At 43.7% G+C, this 16,874-nt stretch overlaps 1 protein-coding gene across 11 annotated transcripts in view; it reads left to right on the forward strand.

Moving 5' to 3' along the window:
* Window positions 1-1,366: 1,366 nt before the first annotated feature.
* PTPN4 (protein tyrosine phosphatase non-receptor type 4) overlaps window positions 1,367-16,874 on the forward strand; it is a 115,608-nt gene continuing 100,100 nt past the window's right edge. For 4 of the 11 annotated variants that reach the window (XM_083841985.1, XM_083841988.1, XM_083841989.1 and 1 more), the window contains exon 1: window positions 8,400-15,145. The gene's annotated coding sequence lies outside the window, so the exon portion shown is untranslated. Of the gene's footprint in view, window positions 1,516-8,399; window positions 15,146-16,874 lie in introns of those variants that run through there. The other 7 variants (XM_083841979.1, XM_083841982.1, XM_083841981.1 and 4 more) reach the window with 6 other exon arrangements.

Consider the following 16,874-nt stretch of genomic DNA (forward strand, 5'->3'; position numbering starts at 1 on the left):
CTTTCATTAATAAAGTTTAAATAAGAGCAATTTCTAAGTGTTTTCCAGTAACAATCTTTGAAAAGTCTGTTACTTAAACGTGCTTCGCAGACTGTGCGTTTTCTAGCATTCCTGCTTGACTGCCTTCCCCAAGCTCTCTTCCACCCCGATTCATTCAACTTGGTCCTGAGAGAGAGCACAATGAGGCGAGGCTGTGTGCCCCAACACTCACACAGATGGAGGAGGCCAAGAGGCTGGATTACTTAGCCTAGCAAAACGAAGGGGGGTATGGTCTGTAAAAACAAACTGGGGGTAACCACCACCAAGAGAGAAGGGCTATTTAAGCAAAAGAACAAGACTGGCGGAAGCACAAATGGCTATAAAATGGCCGTGAATAAATTTAGGCTGGAAACAGGTTTCCAAACATCAAAGGAATGACATTTCAGAAAGCTTCCTAGTAAGGATGTGTGCGAACTCCCTCAGCGTTATATAATCTGCATCTTGCTGTGTGGGAATTTGTGAAAGCCAAGAACTCCTTCCCAGCCGCGTTATTCTGTGTGTCGAGGGCTAATTATGAACGGCTGTATTTTAATAATTCGAGATTCAGGGAGTTTTTAACCAGGCCCTTTCGCACACAGCTAGTTATGTAAGGGCAGCGGGCTGCCACACGCGCAGCCAGCCTTCCCCTCACAGCCCCTGCCACAGCTGCCCCGCGCCCGCTGAGCGGTGCGGCCCCACCAGCTCTGCTCGTCGTGACTGACGGCTCAGGCAGCCAATCCACCGCCCCCAACCCTTGATTGACGGCACATTCACCCAATCGGGCTACGAGTCGCACTTCGCGCAGCCTTCCCCCTACCGACAGCGCAACGGGGGGGCGGTGCCAAGCGTCCCTCTCGCGACATTTTCCGCACTCCCCCCCCCGCCGCCGGGTGACGGCGCGGCCGCCATGTTGGTTGCTATGCTGCTGCCGCCCGCGTGAGGCGGGCGGGCGCACGGGGGGAGGCGGCGCCGTTCCTCCCCCTGCTCCCCCCCGGGCCGCCGGGCGTGAGGCGGCGCCGTGCCCCGTGTGAGGGCTGCGAGGGGGCAGCCGCGGCCCCGCCGGCCGCTCAGCTGTGAGGAGAAAGGGGAGGGAGGGGAGGGAGAGGGGCCGGAGGGGGCTCCGCCGCCTTCCTCCCTCCTCCTCCTCCTCCTTCCCCGCCCCTTTTCCCCTCGGCCCAGCCGCCGCAGTACGATGCGGGCCCCGCTGCTGCCGGGGCCGCGGCCGGGCCGGGCGCTGCGGGGGGACTGAGGGGCGGTGTCGAGGAAAAGGGGCGGGCGGGGCGAGGCGAGGCGGGGCGGGGCCGGCCCTGAGCGCGGCCCCGGGCGCGCCCCCGCCAGCTGCGCGCACGGCCACGGGCGCGCGCGCGCGCGGGGGGTCGCGGGGCGGCAGCGGCGAGCGCAGCCCCCGCGCCTCTCCCCTCCGCGCTCCCGCGGCCGCCCCCCCCCCCCCCCCCGTCTCCCCCGCTCCATCGGCAAGGACGTGGCTGTTATATGAAGGTAAGGGGCCGGGGGGGGGGGGGGGGGGCGAGGGACGCGTCCCTGCGCCGTGATCCCCCTCGGAGGGGGGTTTGGGGGCGGCCGCCGCGCCCCCCACCCCCGGCGAAGGGGGCGAAACCCGGCCGTGGGGAGGGGGGCTCGGGGGGGGGGGTGTGGGGTGTAGGGGCGCTGCGGGCTCGGCCGGGCGGCCGCAGCCGGTTTGCGGCACGTTGGAGGGGGAAAGTTGCCGGCCGTGCGCTTTCTAGGCACAGGCGCACGTTGCCCTGGATATGGCCGGGGAAACCGGGCCGGAGCGCGGGCGGCGCGTCCCTCCGGGGGGCTGGCGGTGCCTGCCCTCCGGCAGCAGGCTTCGGGTAACCGCGTGTCGCTTCCATGCCACCGCGTACCCGGAGACGTGCCTCGCCTCGGCTGGTGCGGCGCGAGCTGGGGGAGGGAGAGCGCCCTTGCCCTCCCCGAAAAGCCTCCCGGAGCTCGCCGCTAAAACCGGCTCGCTGCCGGCGTGGGTGAAGTGCTCCCGCCGCCCGCCCGTGCCGAGTGCGGGCCGATCAGATGGAAAGCACATGCGGGTGAACTTCGTGCTGCTGCTTAAACCTCGCAGATTTCACCGTTTTGTTTTATTTATTTTTTAACCGTGACACGGAAAATATTTATGTCACTGGTGTGTTACAGAAGTGCTGATGGATTTCGGCTGAACCGCCGTTGTTAGCCTGTAGCGTGCACATGCATTTTCCCAGCTGCGGGTATCGCTCGCCCTGAGCTAAACTCTCCTGATGGTAAGGGGGGGTCTTGTGCCTGCCCGTCTGGTACCGGCATCGCTGGGAGCCCCCCGTGTGTTCGCACACATGCAGACATTTGTGAGCTCGTTACGTTATAAATATGTGCTGCAGGAGCACATGAGGGAGATTAGAACTGGTAAAAGCGTCGTCTTAATAGACGTCTATATCGAGGGAAAGCTTTCCAGTTCGTTGCCTAAATATAAAATATTCAGTATCGTAATCTTATGGATGCCATTTTCTTGACAATGGATTTCTTGCTTCGCTGACCTAAAAAGTTATTTTTACATATTGGCGTATAACTCAGGTTTGCACCATGTTGATAAAATATTATTCTGAGTGATAAGCTTACAAACACGTACGTGTGTTTCTACACATTTCCCAGGCACGTTTTTGCTTTATAAGCTCAGAAATGTAACTGTGGGTCTGATTTTTTGAAGATAACTTTGTTGTCATTACAGTTTCTATGTATTTTTAGATTTTTGTTCCTTTTTTAAAACTAAAGCAAACATTGAAATATGAATGTGTTTCCATCAAAAGCAGAAATGTTGTAATATTTTACCTTTTAGTGCGTTTTTCTTTGTGTCTGCTGTTAAGTCTGTTTGGAATCAGATTCACCTCCTTAGGGTTTAGTTTGGTGGTTTTTTTTTTTCTCGTTCAGTAAAATTTTCTGTGAAATGTCTTATTTGCTGCCATACTTTATAATTCTGTTGTCCTGCTGAAGCCCTGTTGAGGTTGTACATAGCAGTATTGATTGAACACCCTTACTAAAAATACTGTCGGGGTTGGGTGTGCTTACAGTGTCGTCGCAGGAAAGTTAAGTCTGCCCTGTTTTTCTGTGAGCAGAACGGGTGGTTGATTATTAGCAGCTACATTTGTCAAAGCCCCGAATAAAAGCAAAATCCTGTGATCTTAGAAGTAATGCTAGTTGCTCTGTTGAGTGGCCGAACTCCCTATTAACGGACAGAGTTCATTAAGTGCTATTTACATGTCAGTGCCATTAGCATATTTTGAATATATGGTAAGCCAATACCCAGGGCACCTCATTCTGGCTCTGTTCCTGCAGTGCCCCCTGTTTGGGCAGAAGGATCCACCTACCCCCAGCTCGCGGCAGGAACTGAAGCTTAACCACTGGTTCTGGAGGCACGAGGCCGATGTTTATCGTGAGCATTTGCTGCGTGTGAACGTTTTGTGTGTTTTGTTGTTAACCTCCGTGTTTGTGTGGCACGTCCTACAGGCTTCAGCGCTTGCAAAGAGCTACGTGGTTGGCACCCCGAATAACAGCCGAATGTGAGAGTGTGGCAGGGTGATTTTGTGAAAATGAAATATTTTCTTTGAACTGTTTTATCTGATCAGGAAGATCCTGATCAGTATTTGGGGGCTGTGTCCCTCTGGGGCCTTGTTATCCTTGGCAGGTTGTTTTATGAAAGTGTTGCTGAATGTATGTGGAAATTTTGTGCATCGTTTTACGCTTACGTGTAAAAAGTGGACTGTCTGTTGTACAAACGTATTCTGGAAAACTGAGTGGAGCCTGCAACTTTGAATATAGTGGAAGGGAAGATACCAGGATGGCGTGCTTGGTACTGAAAGCTAACCTGTGCGTAGGACAGAAAGCTAGAATGGCTTACTGGTGGCATTTCAGACGGTTGGATGGGGTAAAGAGATTGCGGTAAGGGTCTTTTGACAACTATGACGGACTAAAAATTCCGTTCTAACTCTTTAGTTTATCCAAGCAATCAAAACAAACAGTCACATGCCACGTTTCGTTTGGCATTGAAGTCACCATTAGATTATTTTTCTGAAACTGCTAAACAGTGAGCTTCTGTGGCCTGTTTTCCTAGGTCTTCAGGCTGCCATTAGCTAGATCCTCTGGTACACCGGGAGTCTGCCTCGTCCCTCCTCTGCTCCCCCGCCCCCCGGCCAGGCTGGGTTTAAATTTGGTACAAGATCACATGAATCCCATGCCTTCACATCCTGTTTTTGTGTCACCTCGCTTCCATTCTCACCAATTACAAAAATGGTGAAACAAGAGAATCTTTCAGCAGATGGTTGACTGTGCATTTTTTTTTTAATACCTCGCTTTCACTCTGGTGCTGTCACTTTTCATAAAAATGGCCAGACAAAATTCTCGTGAGTTTCATTTTGTGATCCAGCCTAAATATCTGTAAAAATGGTTTGTGTGCACACATAATGTGGGCCTGTTTGTAGTGGGAAGAAGGAACTGTGAAGGTAGAAGAAGAAGGGGAGGGGAGGATGGTTTGGGCAGAAGACAGACCCAGGAGAGGAGAGCGGCGCGGTAACGTAACGGCAGCTCTTGCTGTCTGGGCCAGCTGTTCATATATGCTCATTTGGGAACAGAAGCTGTTTTTCCTCGAGGACTTGTAATCCATTGAAATAGCACAAAATAGTTCTGTGTAGGCTTCTGAAAGCCTTTTTAAGTTCTAAGATTTTAAATTTTTTCTGGAAGTAATCTCTGCTATGTTTCGTCACAGAATTACATAGCAGAATCTCCTTTCCTAGTTTGGAGAATTTCACAATTATTAGGAAACTCTTGCTATTTATCACTTATACCGTAATTACTTCAGGCATACAGTAGTTACTGTGCTCACAGAAGTCTCGCTGACATGTCGCCAGACAAGACTGATGCCCAGATGCAGTTTACAGGAACGTGGCTGTTTTGCAGTGGTCTGCAGTACTCAGCTCAAGTCTGTGCCCATCGTATGTGCTGTGGCCCAGCATGCCCTACAGAGCATTACAGCTTGTAGGCAAATAGTTACTCAGGTAAATCAGACAGGCATAACTAAACGGATTTTTGTTGGAAATGTGTGAGTTGAACCAGCTTCTGTCTTTCTCAGCTTTTGCACCTTGGGAGAAGAAATAGGTGATGCAATTAGACCTCTGTTTGCACGCTCCTTTGTCTCTCACTGCAATTACTTCTTGGACAAGTTAAAGGCGACTGTTGAATGATAAATGCGAGTCTCCGTGAGTGGTTTATGAGATACTGCCATCGCTGCAGTTCCACGAGGAAGGGAGAAATCGCTAATATCCATTTATAAATAAACTGTCTTTTAATTATGAGTACTTATGCTCTTTAATGAAGAATGCTTTAGGAAATATTTTCACCAATTGGAGATTGAAATGCAATTGCTGGTTAAGAGTTCTCAGGCCATCCACGAGAGATAAGGGATAAATAAAATTGATAACACCCCTAGAGCATGTGTGTTCTCGCATTTCCTTTCAGGCTTCCCTTAACTTCCCTGGGGTTAACTGCCCGAGAACGATTCAATTATTCTGCGTGACCAAAAGCCCAGACTTTCACATGAAAACTAAATGTGTTGCTACCAGGGATTCACGTTTTCATATTTTTTTTTTTGATTTAGAATTGTTTATTTATTTATTTTTACTTTTGATACCAAATACTTAGTGATTTTTTAATTTAATGCTGAAAACTTTCTTCTAACGTGCTGCTTTTGGAATGTTGCTCCAGTCCGGAGGCCTTACTTGCATGTAATTTTGTTATTTTGTGTGATAGTTTTCATAAACTATTTTAAAATTCATTTAAAAGTAAGCTCTTAGCATTACTTTTGTGGTGTTTATTAGGAGTAACAATGTCAATTGATTTGGGTTTATGCCTATTAACTGTGTATGGGTTAAACATATGTTCCTTACTTATTTGGCTCTAAAAGAATATTAACTTTTAAGAAAGCTGAATGTCACTTAAGCGTTTTCTGAGTGCTTTGGCCATTTTATTGCACTGGTGTACCACCATCTCCCTGCCCTACAAGAAAAACAGTAACTAATCCGCTGAACAATGTTCTGTTTCTCTTGGGAAGGACAGGCATGGAAAAAGGCCTCTGTCAGTACAGCCCTGAAACTAACTCTCTGAGTTAATGAAAGTTACATTACAAATATTTTCTCAGATCAGAAAAATATTCTCAGATAAGTCTTTTTTTTTTTCAGTTTGTGGTTGTGTTGCTGTTTTTATTTTTAAAATGGCATCAGTCATTAAAACCAGAAATTGAAACTGTATCTGCAGCAGATAGCTCCCCATGTAAACCAAAGCAGCAGCTGGTAGAAGATAAGGGCCTGCTGGGGCTCCTTTGTCTGGGAGAGATGTGCGAACATACTTGGTCTTAGAAGAAGGCTAACAAGCAAGATTCCTCTGTTTTCTTTTTGCAGCAGAAGGTGGTATTTGCAAAACAGTCAAGCAAAATCAATAGTCAGGATTTGATGCACTGGAAAGCTGCTGTTATTTATTTATTTATTTTAAGGAATAGGTTCAAGCGTGTCATACCAGAAGCTTGTGCTCCCTCTTGTCTGTGCCAGTAGAGAGCCAGCGCTGAACTAACTTGACTGAAACATAATAGAGGTTTGGTTACGGCCTCTGTCTCCTCAGGTTGGGAACCTTTTCAGGAAGAGCACATAGAGATGCAGCAGGCAGTGGCAGTGCAGTAGTCACTAATAACGTTCTCTGGACTCCCAGGTTAGCACGTTTTTGCCTAGATGTGCTAATAGTTTCCTGGTGGTGTTTGGTCAGTATATTACAAGTCTGAGAAACATGTTTGTTGTAACGTGAAAAGTCACTTCTAGAAAAAAACAGAACCTTTAAAAGGTGCTTCAGTCAGGTGAGATAAACCAAAATGGGATGCCCTTCTCTAGGGTCAGGAAAAGATGCTTCCCAGATCTCACACCAGTGACTTGATGCTTTTGCTTTAAGAAACAGAATGATGTCATTCTGGAGGAAAAATCCCATAGTAAAAACTGATTTTTTCACTAACCTTGTAGTGAATTCATACTTTTTTTTTTGGGGGGGGGGGGGTGGGGGGGGGAGGAAGGACACCTGCAGTTTTTCCTTGACAGTTTGGCTTTGAAAAGAGTTAAAGTGAACATCTGTCACTTTGTGCTTGTCGGTGGTGATGCTTGCAACAAGCTCTTAGTGCTATCTGAAACAGGACCATGACATTTTTCATCTTCCAAAGCAGGAGTGGGGGCAGATGCCCAGAGCTGCTGGTGGCCCTCAGCCTTGCCTTCGAGGTCACTTTCTCCCATGCAGGTTGTGCGCTGGCCACTATTTGTGTCATGTCCGTTTACTGAGTTTGGGTGGTGCCCCTATTTAGAGAAGATGTCCTTCAGGAAAAGGGAGGTGTATTATTTAGTTTGACTTCTCAAAAATTAAATTTTTACAACTTGGCATGTGAGTTTCAAATCACTGTTGCCTGTAACTTCCAAGCTGTGAGCTTCTATCAGAGCTTTCCTTGGGAAGAGGTTTTCAGCTTTTTGGGGGAGGCAGGTTGCTGTTATGATTGATGCCGCAGTCTGTTTTACTACTTGTGTGCAAATGAGAGTGTAGGTTAGTCTCGGGAATCCTAATCTGCAAATAATTCCCCGCTTAGTACGATTTAGGTTTGTGGGTTGACTCTGTAGGAAGATATTGCAGGCATCCCGTTAGCTCGTCTGGATGCGCGTGCTTAGGTGGAGTGCATCTCTTCAAATCTAAAGTTTCGAAGGACCTTCCGGATGCAATGTTTGTTAAGAAGAGGTGCATGGAAGCTGAAACTGTGGCTACAGTTAAAGCTGAAGGGATGTATCACCGTGTCTAAGCCTGGATGAAGGAACAGGGGAGGGGAAACTGGGAAGAAGGACGGCTTTCCTGCAGTGCTTATGGAAGTTATAAGGTTTAGGAAAACATAATTAAAAAGGAAAAGGGAATATATTTTTTGTTTAATATCAACAAATCTCATTACCTCATGGGAGGCTCCTGCCGGAGTGACTGTGGTTTACACAACCACAGGAGGTGGAAACTGAAACCCAGAAGTGGCATTACAGTGGAACAGATCAATCTGCTATAAGATTGGCTCCTACTTCCAAATTTTTTTGAGCATTTCATTGGTTCTCTTGTTTCTGTGGTCTTGGATTAGACTTCAGTGATTTGGGTGTTTCGGTATATGGCAAATACAATTACTTCTGGTTGTGCTGCTAGAGTTTCTTCTCAGGTTCGCAATACGCACCTGGGTAAGGAGGGATAGAGCATTAATGGTGGTAAGAGTAAAAATAACCTTTCACTAATTAATCTTTTACTTCTATTTTTTCATTATATGAATTGAAATATACCATACTAGCTATACAAACCATCCACTTTGGAAGTAGCTTGAACTTTTTAAACTTCCTATCTTCATATCAAAAAATAATTTAATTTTGGTGATGTTGTCAGGAAAACTTACCTGGGTTTTGCAGTGCTTTTCTGTGTGTCCTGACCTGCTTACAATGTTTCTGGCATTTTCCCTTAACAGACCTACTCTTTCCTTGGAGACGTAAGGCACTGGTGATGCTGTCATCTGTTCCCTCAGCACCTACTATGGATTTGAGTCCTTTGTTCGACAGCTCTTAGATCAGCCGGGGGGAGCGTGTTTGGTGACTGTGCAAGAGGCAGGAGGCTGCAGATGCTCGCTGTGGTCTTTTTTAAAACAGTTTCTGGCTTCTCGCAGTTGCTGTGCTTGCAGGGGTTGGATTCTCTTCTAATTTCTCAACAGCTACGTAAATTTTACTGGATTGAATAATAGATGCATTAAATACATTAATTAAAATATTTCTGCTTTTCAAAACCATGCCACACTAAAGGCTAAAATAGATACAATAAGAAAATGAGGCCTGGGTAACCACTGCGGTATATACAGTTACACTTGGAACAGGATTCCTCTGGAGAAGACTAAAAAAATAGACTGAAAATTAACATCTGACAAAAAACCCTCTAAGAGGAAATTCCTACAGGAGAACTTCATTCTTGAGATTAATTAAATGAAAGATTAGAAATTCTCTAGATGGCTGTAAGCTATTTAATAAAACTGAAGCAAGCAATTAAAATACTCAGTTTTAGTTACCAGCAGAGACATTGCTCCTTTTTATGATCCTGGTGTTGTGTCGCTGTCCCCCCATTGCATATGTTCTGCCTTTTACAGGAAAGCTATATGTGCAGCTCATTAATGCTAGACATTTTCCGCAGAAGGGTTTTCATTAAGAAAAAACACAAAACATGATGTAGAAAAAAAGGTGATGTAGATAATAACTTCTTTGGCTTTGAGAACACACATGCGATCTTGAGAAAACAGAAATAAAAGCGCTTTGTAGGAATTATACTAATGAAATGTATGTGAGAGACTAGCTTGAAAGAGAAACTTGATTAACATCTGAAACTTCAGCTAACGTTTAGCCACCTTTTGGTAACGCTTCCACTGCCAGTAAAACTGCTCCTGCCTTCTCAAACCTCTGGTTTCTTCTGTTTCTAAATTATAACGATTTAAGCGTTTTTCAATCCACCTCTTTGCAATATTTTTTCCTGTGTCTTCCAGACAAACTGATTAATTCTAACTGTTCTGGAAAATGGTTGTAGTTGCCCTAGTATCTGTCAAAGTCATTTTCCACTTAAGCCTTTCATATTCGCTCAGAATACATTTTGCATTCTGCTGCACCTGGTGTGCCCTGACAACTGCGTGTGCTCCAGCAGTTGTCTGTAACAAACTGCAGGTCGGGGCTGTGCTCTGTCACCACAGATCCATCCCTCGTCTGAGGGCACTGTGCGATAGCAAATCGCATCGTCACGGGAGGGAGAAAATGCCTAACTGCAAGTTGCCACTGGATTCCTGAAAATTGAAGTAGTTGCCATAGTTCAGCAGAATTACGGTGCCACAAGGAAAACGGGAAAGATAGAAAAACTGCATCTCTTGTATGCCAAGTAGTGCTATTATACTAAGTTGCTCCAAATTAAGTTCCTGGCTGTTTAAGTTTGAAGAGAAGCATGTTCTGTGGTGAGATTTCTTCAGAAGTGTTTATTGCTTTCTGCCTGTAGTTCATGAGCAAGCAGATGTGGTCTTCAGTGAAAATAACGATAGATTAGTACAGAAGTTTCTGAAGATGACCTTCTTAGTGCTATTGTATTTTTCAGTTGTAAACAGAAAACCACATTCTAAAAATCTGCTTTCCAAACTTAAATGACTATAATTAGTGCTCAGAAGGAGCAACAGTCAACCTTTTTCTTTTGGCAATGCATAAATATATTCATTTTCATAACATTTAACATAAAACACATAATCTATTGTTAGACTTTAACGCAGAATAATAAAAAGGGAGAGATGCCTTTCCTAACGGCTGTTTATTGCATTAATAATAATTGTGTGTCTAAGTTAAAATGAAAAAAGTGTTGACTAAATATTCCTGAAGCAAATTAGCTTTATTTTTGTTGTAGCTTCCAAAGTATGGCAATGGGTTTGAAGCCCACTTTGCTGCGTACAATTAATAGAAAACAAATCATGCTTTGAAGGCCTAAGGTTTCTGAAGATGGGGTTTCTTTTCAAATAACAGACCCATCTCCTTCCAGTTGCTGGCATACCCAGCTGCCCTGAAAATGCTTCAAGGTGTCTTAAGAATGACATAGAAATGATGAATGCTTACGAAAGAAGGCATTAGGGACCCCAGGCCCAAGCCTTTGGTCTATTTCAAGTACTTGCAGATAATATCATTGTTATGAACACACGTATTATAGAACATTAACTATTGTGTCCTAAAATCAGCAGGGGATTATATTTAGGAAGTGTATTGATTCGGTGTCTATGGTCTAATTAATGTATATTGCATACTTCAGATACATCTGTACACGTGCTAAATAAAATACCTTCATGTTGGTAGAGAACAGGCTGGAGTGATAACACTTGAAAAATCTTTAATAACAAATACATGTTTTACTGTAGAACATATTTCAAGAGTATGACAAGAGTTTTTGAAATAATACTTGAGAAGCAAATCCTGACGTTCATGCTTCCTCTTCAGGAGTGACAGAAATATATTTCGTATATTGTTTTTGTGTTAGACTTAATCATTTCCGCCAAAGTGTCTTGCATGCACTTCAAAAAAAAAAAAAAGTTGAAATGTTCTGTTGACTTTTTGAAACTTTTTTTGGCAATGTTAGGCTCTCCATTTATTTTGTCCCTTGTTTAACAGTTTTTTGTGTGTGTTTTCAAAAGCACTTCCATTCACCATTCAAGGAATTCAATAGAATTCTAATAGGAACTGCACATAAATAACTACAGAAATCAATGCTTCAATTCAGCCAAGAGTTTTTTATGACTTCAAAAGCCACAAGAGCATTTATTATTAGAAACATACAATTGACTTTTCTTGTATTATCATTTTGCATAGTGATTTGGTTTTTACCACCACAACAAGATGTTTGACAGTTTCATTTGAAAATGATGTATTTACATCCTGCGTTCCACAACAGTTTAATTTTTATCAATTCTGTGAAGCCACATTCATGGCAATTTGCATGTTCAGCGCTGGGCAAAGGTTCGGTGAAATACTCACTCGGAAATTTCTCCTCAAAGGTCAACCAAATGCTAAGCCCAGTCTCCCATTCCTGTATCGTAATGAAAATATAAAAGAAATCTTTGATGTGTAGAGTTGTTGGATTAATTTTCATATTTACAAAACTCAAAGCATCTCCTGCCCCCTGGAAATGTTTCTGAGACGTCCTTCTGGCCGCAGAGGTGAGCTGCTATAGCCCAGGGCTGCCCCGCACGTCCTTGCAGCCGGCAGTGGTCTCGCTGCCCCCCGGCCACGTCTCCGCTAGGAATCCTTCTGGTCCCCAAGTTCTTGGGCGGGCTGGAGCGAGGGAGCTGGTCTCCAAGGGAGTAGCTTCAGCGCTCTGCGAACTTTGCAGAGTCGGTGCTTTTTCCTGTAGAAAGAACCAGAGCTTGATAACAGGGTGGTCTGACCTGAAATCCAGCACCCTGACTGCCTTAGAAATGGGCTGCTGGAGGCTTGGGGTAGCTCGTGTGCACTTTTGGGTGGCTTTTAGTGTAGTCTTGCCACCTAGGGTGGAAAGTATACCCAGGAGAAAGCAGCTTCGTCAGGAGAGTATTTGAACGCTTGTCCATTTTTCTGTGGTAATGTTTTGCTTTTCACAGTTCAACTTGTTTTCCAGACTATCTGCAAGTTACCAGCAGGGGCTTCTAGGTGACAATAGCCTTCCCCCAACCTCCTAATTCCTGCTCACCGGGCGGACTGCTACTGGTCTGAGGAACTGCCTCCTGGAATTTCGTTTTGGGAGAGCCCTGGTGCTGAGCCTTCCCCGCACGGCCCCCCGGTTCCCTCCAGGTGCAGACCGGCCATGCCATCCTCCCGCGCCTCGCTGCGAGAGCAGGTGCTGCAGCGCTGCGTGCCTGTCTCGGCGCCCGGGAGCGGTTCTGTCGGGGGGGTGGAGAGGAGAGGAAGCAAAGCCTGGCTCTAGTCCTGTCTCCTAACAATTGTTGGAGTGGAAAGAATATGCAGGTGAAACTTCTACTGCACCTTGAGAAAGATTTTGATGGTATTCAGGGGGAAGGGAGGCAAGAGTGGAGCATGATGAAGAGCAAGACTCCTAACACAGTGTGGTATCTGCACCTACGTTAATGTTCAGTGGTTCTGTTATCCCTTGGAGTTACGTGAATTTAAGATTGAAGAGTTGTCACGGTGTTACCTTAAATAATAAAGGAAGTGAAGTCAGACCTTCTTTTGGTTCTTCAAAGTTCTTCCCCATTCCCTTTGACCACTTCTGTCTAATTCAGGTTGTATTTGAGTCAGCTGCTTTCGGCTTGACACTTAGGTCACTTAGGCATCTGCAAAGTTAGTGTGCTAATGTCTGCATTTCTGCTGACTGACAGGTACACTAAAACCTACCTTAATCCTGTCACTGTAACACGAGGCTTCTTTTAATTTACCTGGCTGTTCAGCATTTACAGAAACAAGATGCTAGAATGTTGCTGGCCTAATTCATTCACTAATTCGTTAGCCTAATGTCTGAGATCTGCTAAGCAGGGTTTTCTTCCTGAAACATTCTCTGACCCTTCCTGGGTTCTCATAGATAGTTGGTGTTTAACTGGTATCTAAGCTAGAGTAGAAAAAATAAAAATGGGGTACTAAAAATATAACAAAAGAAATATAATATTTATGTATTTACGTATTCAGGGAAGCTTGGTTCTCTTAAGGGGCAAAATAGGCTATTTAGATTTATCAGAAATCAAGTATTTCTTTTTTTTAATGTTTGTGTGGATCTTCTGCTTCTTTGTGAAACCCAATTTTATGACAGTAAGCAAGACACACAAACCATACAATTCATGCTGTTCTTGAAGCAATTCTGAGTGTTATCCATCCCCTCTTGCATTGCTTCTCTTCTGTAGCCAGTCCCAAATGTATGGGGGAAAGGCAGAAAACAGCTGGAATTTGTTTTGAATGCAGGAGAAACAGAAGAGAAAAAGAAACAGGTAAAAACATGGGGAACGCTGGGAAAGAAACAGTATTCCCAGCCCTTGCAAGCAATTCCCAGAAAACCTGATGCACAGAGTTATTAAAGTTTTGTTATTTGTATGAAGCAACAAAGACTTTATTGCTTGATGCTAGACACTGCTCCATAGCTCCACTCTATCACGTAATCCATTTTATTGAACATCGTTTCAAAGTGACTGAGGTTCCTTAACTAGCCTGTTTATAGAACAGGTGGTTAGAAATTTACTTCAGAGACAAAAATATAGTCCTAAATTTAGACTAAATTCTTCCCTGACCACTTCATTTACTCTATTTTGTACTTACCATTCCTTTTCCAGAAGTGCTTTCTTCTGCCTGCACAGTTTGTCTGAGTGCTGCTGTCCTCTGTATCGTTTATAAAAATTGGCGTTATGTTTTGAGCTTCTTAATAACCATTCCACCAGCTATATGTGGAGAAAAAAATAAATCATGTTTCAAAATAATTACAGACTATTGCAGCTTCACTCCCAATTTTACAATTTCAGATAAAGCAGTCTGTTTTTTTTTTTTCTGTATTTCATCATTATTGGGCTTTTTTCATTTTGGTACTGCTTGGTGCTGGAACACGTCTGCGTATTTTTTGAGGCTCTAACAGCTAATCCGTTTGAGCTTTTGTAATACTGAGCAGCATCAGAGAGGACCTTCATCTATCCCATGGGCTGCGTGCCTGACTAAGCATCCTCGTATGAGGAATTCCCTCTTACAACAGCATGACATAGCTGGCTTCTTTGCATCTTATGGCCTGCTAAAAATATTTTCTTTCCTTCCCACTTACCTTTTACAATCCTCTTCAGCAGAAATGGTGTCTAACCAGTTTGTGTGCTGGTCTGTATTTTTGTAGTCGGTTATGCCTGCTTGGTAAAGTACAGATGTTGTCTGAACTTACTCTAAATTTCAGTAAATCACTGAATTAGGTGCCTATGAGGGGTTATTGAAAAGTGAAAGCTACTGGGATTAGTAGAGAAAACAAATTGGATCAGCAGCTGACCATATAGACGACTGCAAATGGCTATACTGTAAGAGCAACTAACAGGATGGAGGGAGATTATTAGTCATGCTCTTCAAAAATCAGTCTTGAAATTAATTCTGTCTCATTACATTCGTTAATAACCTTGGTGCAAGAATTATGTCTCTTCTTATTAAAAGCTGTAGATAGCAAAGTTCAGAAAACTGAGTATTTCAGACAACTGGATTATTCTGTAAGGAAAATAAGAAACGCATATCTCTGAGCGCTAAAAAACTAATATGATTTAATAATACAAAATCAAGTCCTTAAGGCATCAGAGCTTTTCTTTGCTTTTAGGAGAAGCACCGGTAGCACTTTCAGTAACCGCTCTCAATATGAAGAATGAGCAAGGCTAACCTGGCGCCAGGTATCGCCGGCTCGGTGTCAGGGCAGAGCGTGCCTGTTGCTTCTGCGCCCTGCCTGGGCTGCCCGGTGGTCTTGTTGCTGCCTTGGTGACAGAAGAGAACGGGGGACACGCATCCGAAGTTTCGCCAGCAGCACCGAGTTGGGATAACTGCAAGTATGTTGGGGAACATTTCAACATAGAATTTGTACGTGTTGTTTTTGAAACTTGTCAAGATAAGTCAGGGTGGAATTTGTTAGCACTTGTAGAAGATAGAATTAGGGTATTTTTTAATGTACTCCAAAAATTATCTTCTAAAAAATACACTATTTCTTCTTCAGAAGTTTAGAGAGGTTCTCTTGAATGGTTGTTTTCCAGACTTTCTTTAGTTTTGTGTGAGGACACACCTGGAAACAAATATCATTCTTCGGGAGTTCTGAAATACTAGTTTCTAGTTTTTAAGAGGAATTATATAAATGGGATTCCAATTCATTAGACACGTTTACAAGTTAAATGTGAATATTAGAAACTTTCATTAACAGTAATGCGTGCACTAGAAGTAGATCAACTGGTTTACTGAGATTATGCCAACAAACTGAAATAATGGCCTCTTACTTCAGGAGATTTGTGCTGAAATCAGCTGAGGTCATAAGAGAAATTCTGGTTCTGTCCCCGTTTCTCGCAGAAAGAATGCTGCTAGTCAGCGCCGCAGCGGGCCAGACAAAAGGCTGATCAGTGGGAACATCTGGATCTTGCTGTCAAATGGCCCAGTGTAGTAACACAGCTAATTGCAGCTTGCTCTTAACCTTTATGTCCTAATTCACATTTGCAGTGCTTGCAATAGCATTATTAGACTGTTAGGCTTTTTTTTTAATGTTTGTTTAAAAAAGAGGAAAAATCTTGCTTTTGAGCAATTGATGTGATTTTAGTGATTGTGAGACAAGTAACGTCCTTTAAAGACTTATCACATCTACTCTGTGGACTGGTCTGGCTGTTCTTAAACGCTTTTTTAAATGCTGACAGTGCGCCAAGGTGGGCTGGCCATGTGTTTTAAACCCTAAGAAAATGTGGAATGCTTTTATGGTTTGTATGTTTTATGTATGTTGTGTACACCAACAGGATCTCTCACAGATACTGCACGTTTTAGTTCAATGCTGAACTGCCTTTTCTTTACAATTTCTGTTTCTGCTTGTTTTTCATCTTATCTGAGCTTACTTGGGTCAAAAAAAAAAAAGCTAAGAATAAACAGTACAGGATTTGTCTACATAGAAAATAGTTGTAAAACAAAATTCTGCTAACAAGCAAAATCATTATTTCAAACTTATTTTACTCATGGGCTTTCTCATTCAGTATTGAGTGTCCAATTGACCTTTGGTTGAATCCTTTCCTGTAGTGTAATAAAGGCAGCCTTACTGTTCAATGAATGGGTGGTGGTTTGGGTTATGTTAGGGAGAGAGATACAGAAGAAAAGAGAGAAAGATGTGCTGGTTTTTCAGTGAACTGGACTGAAACCTGAGCATCTGAAGCTTGAGCTTTTGGGGAAAGTTCCTTTTATTTTTAATTCCCCCAGGAAAAAGGTTTTGTGGAATGTTTTCTGAATCTTAAACATCTTAATGATCAAAATATATTTTGATCATTAAATAAGAATGGGCCTGAAGTTAATAGTTCATGCGATTGTGCAAAATTTTTTTGTGATGAGCTCCTAAGCACTTACAGCAGCTCTGGAAAGTAAGCCCCAAAATATTACTTGAATCTATGAATTCAGAGATTTCATAGATTTAGGATGAAGCTAAAAAGTACTTGAGTCTTAATAGTTCTCCTTTCCCTATCCCCAAGTACACACTGGCTGTGACGTACGCATGTTTTTCTGCTGTAGCATTTATTGTTCCAGTACCTATACCGATGC

The sequence above is a fragment of the Anser anser genome (assembly GCF_964211835.1).
Source record: "Anser anser genome assembly, chromosome: 6".
NCBI lineage: Eukaryota > Metazoa > Chordata > Aves > Anseriformes > Anatidae > Anser > Anser anser.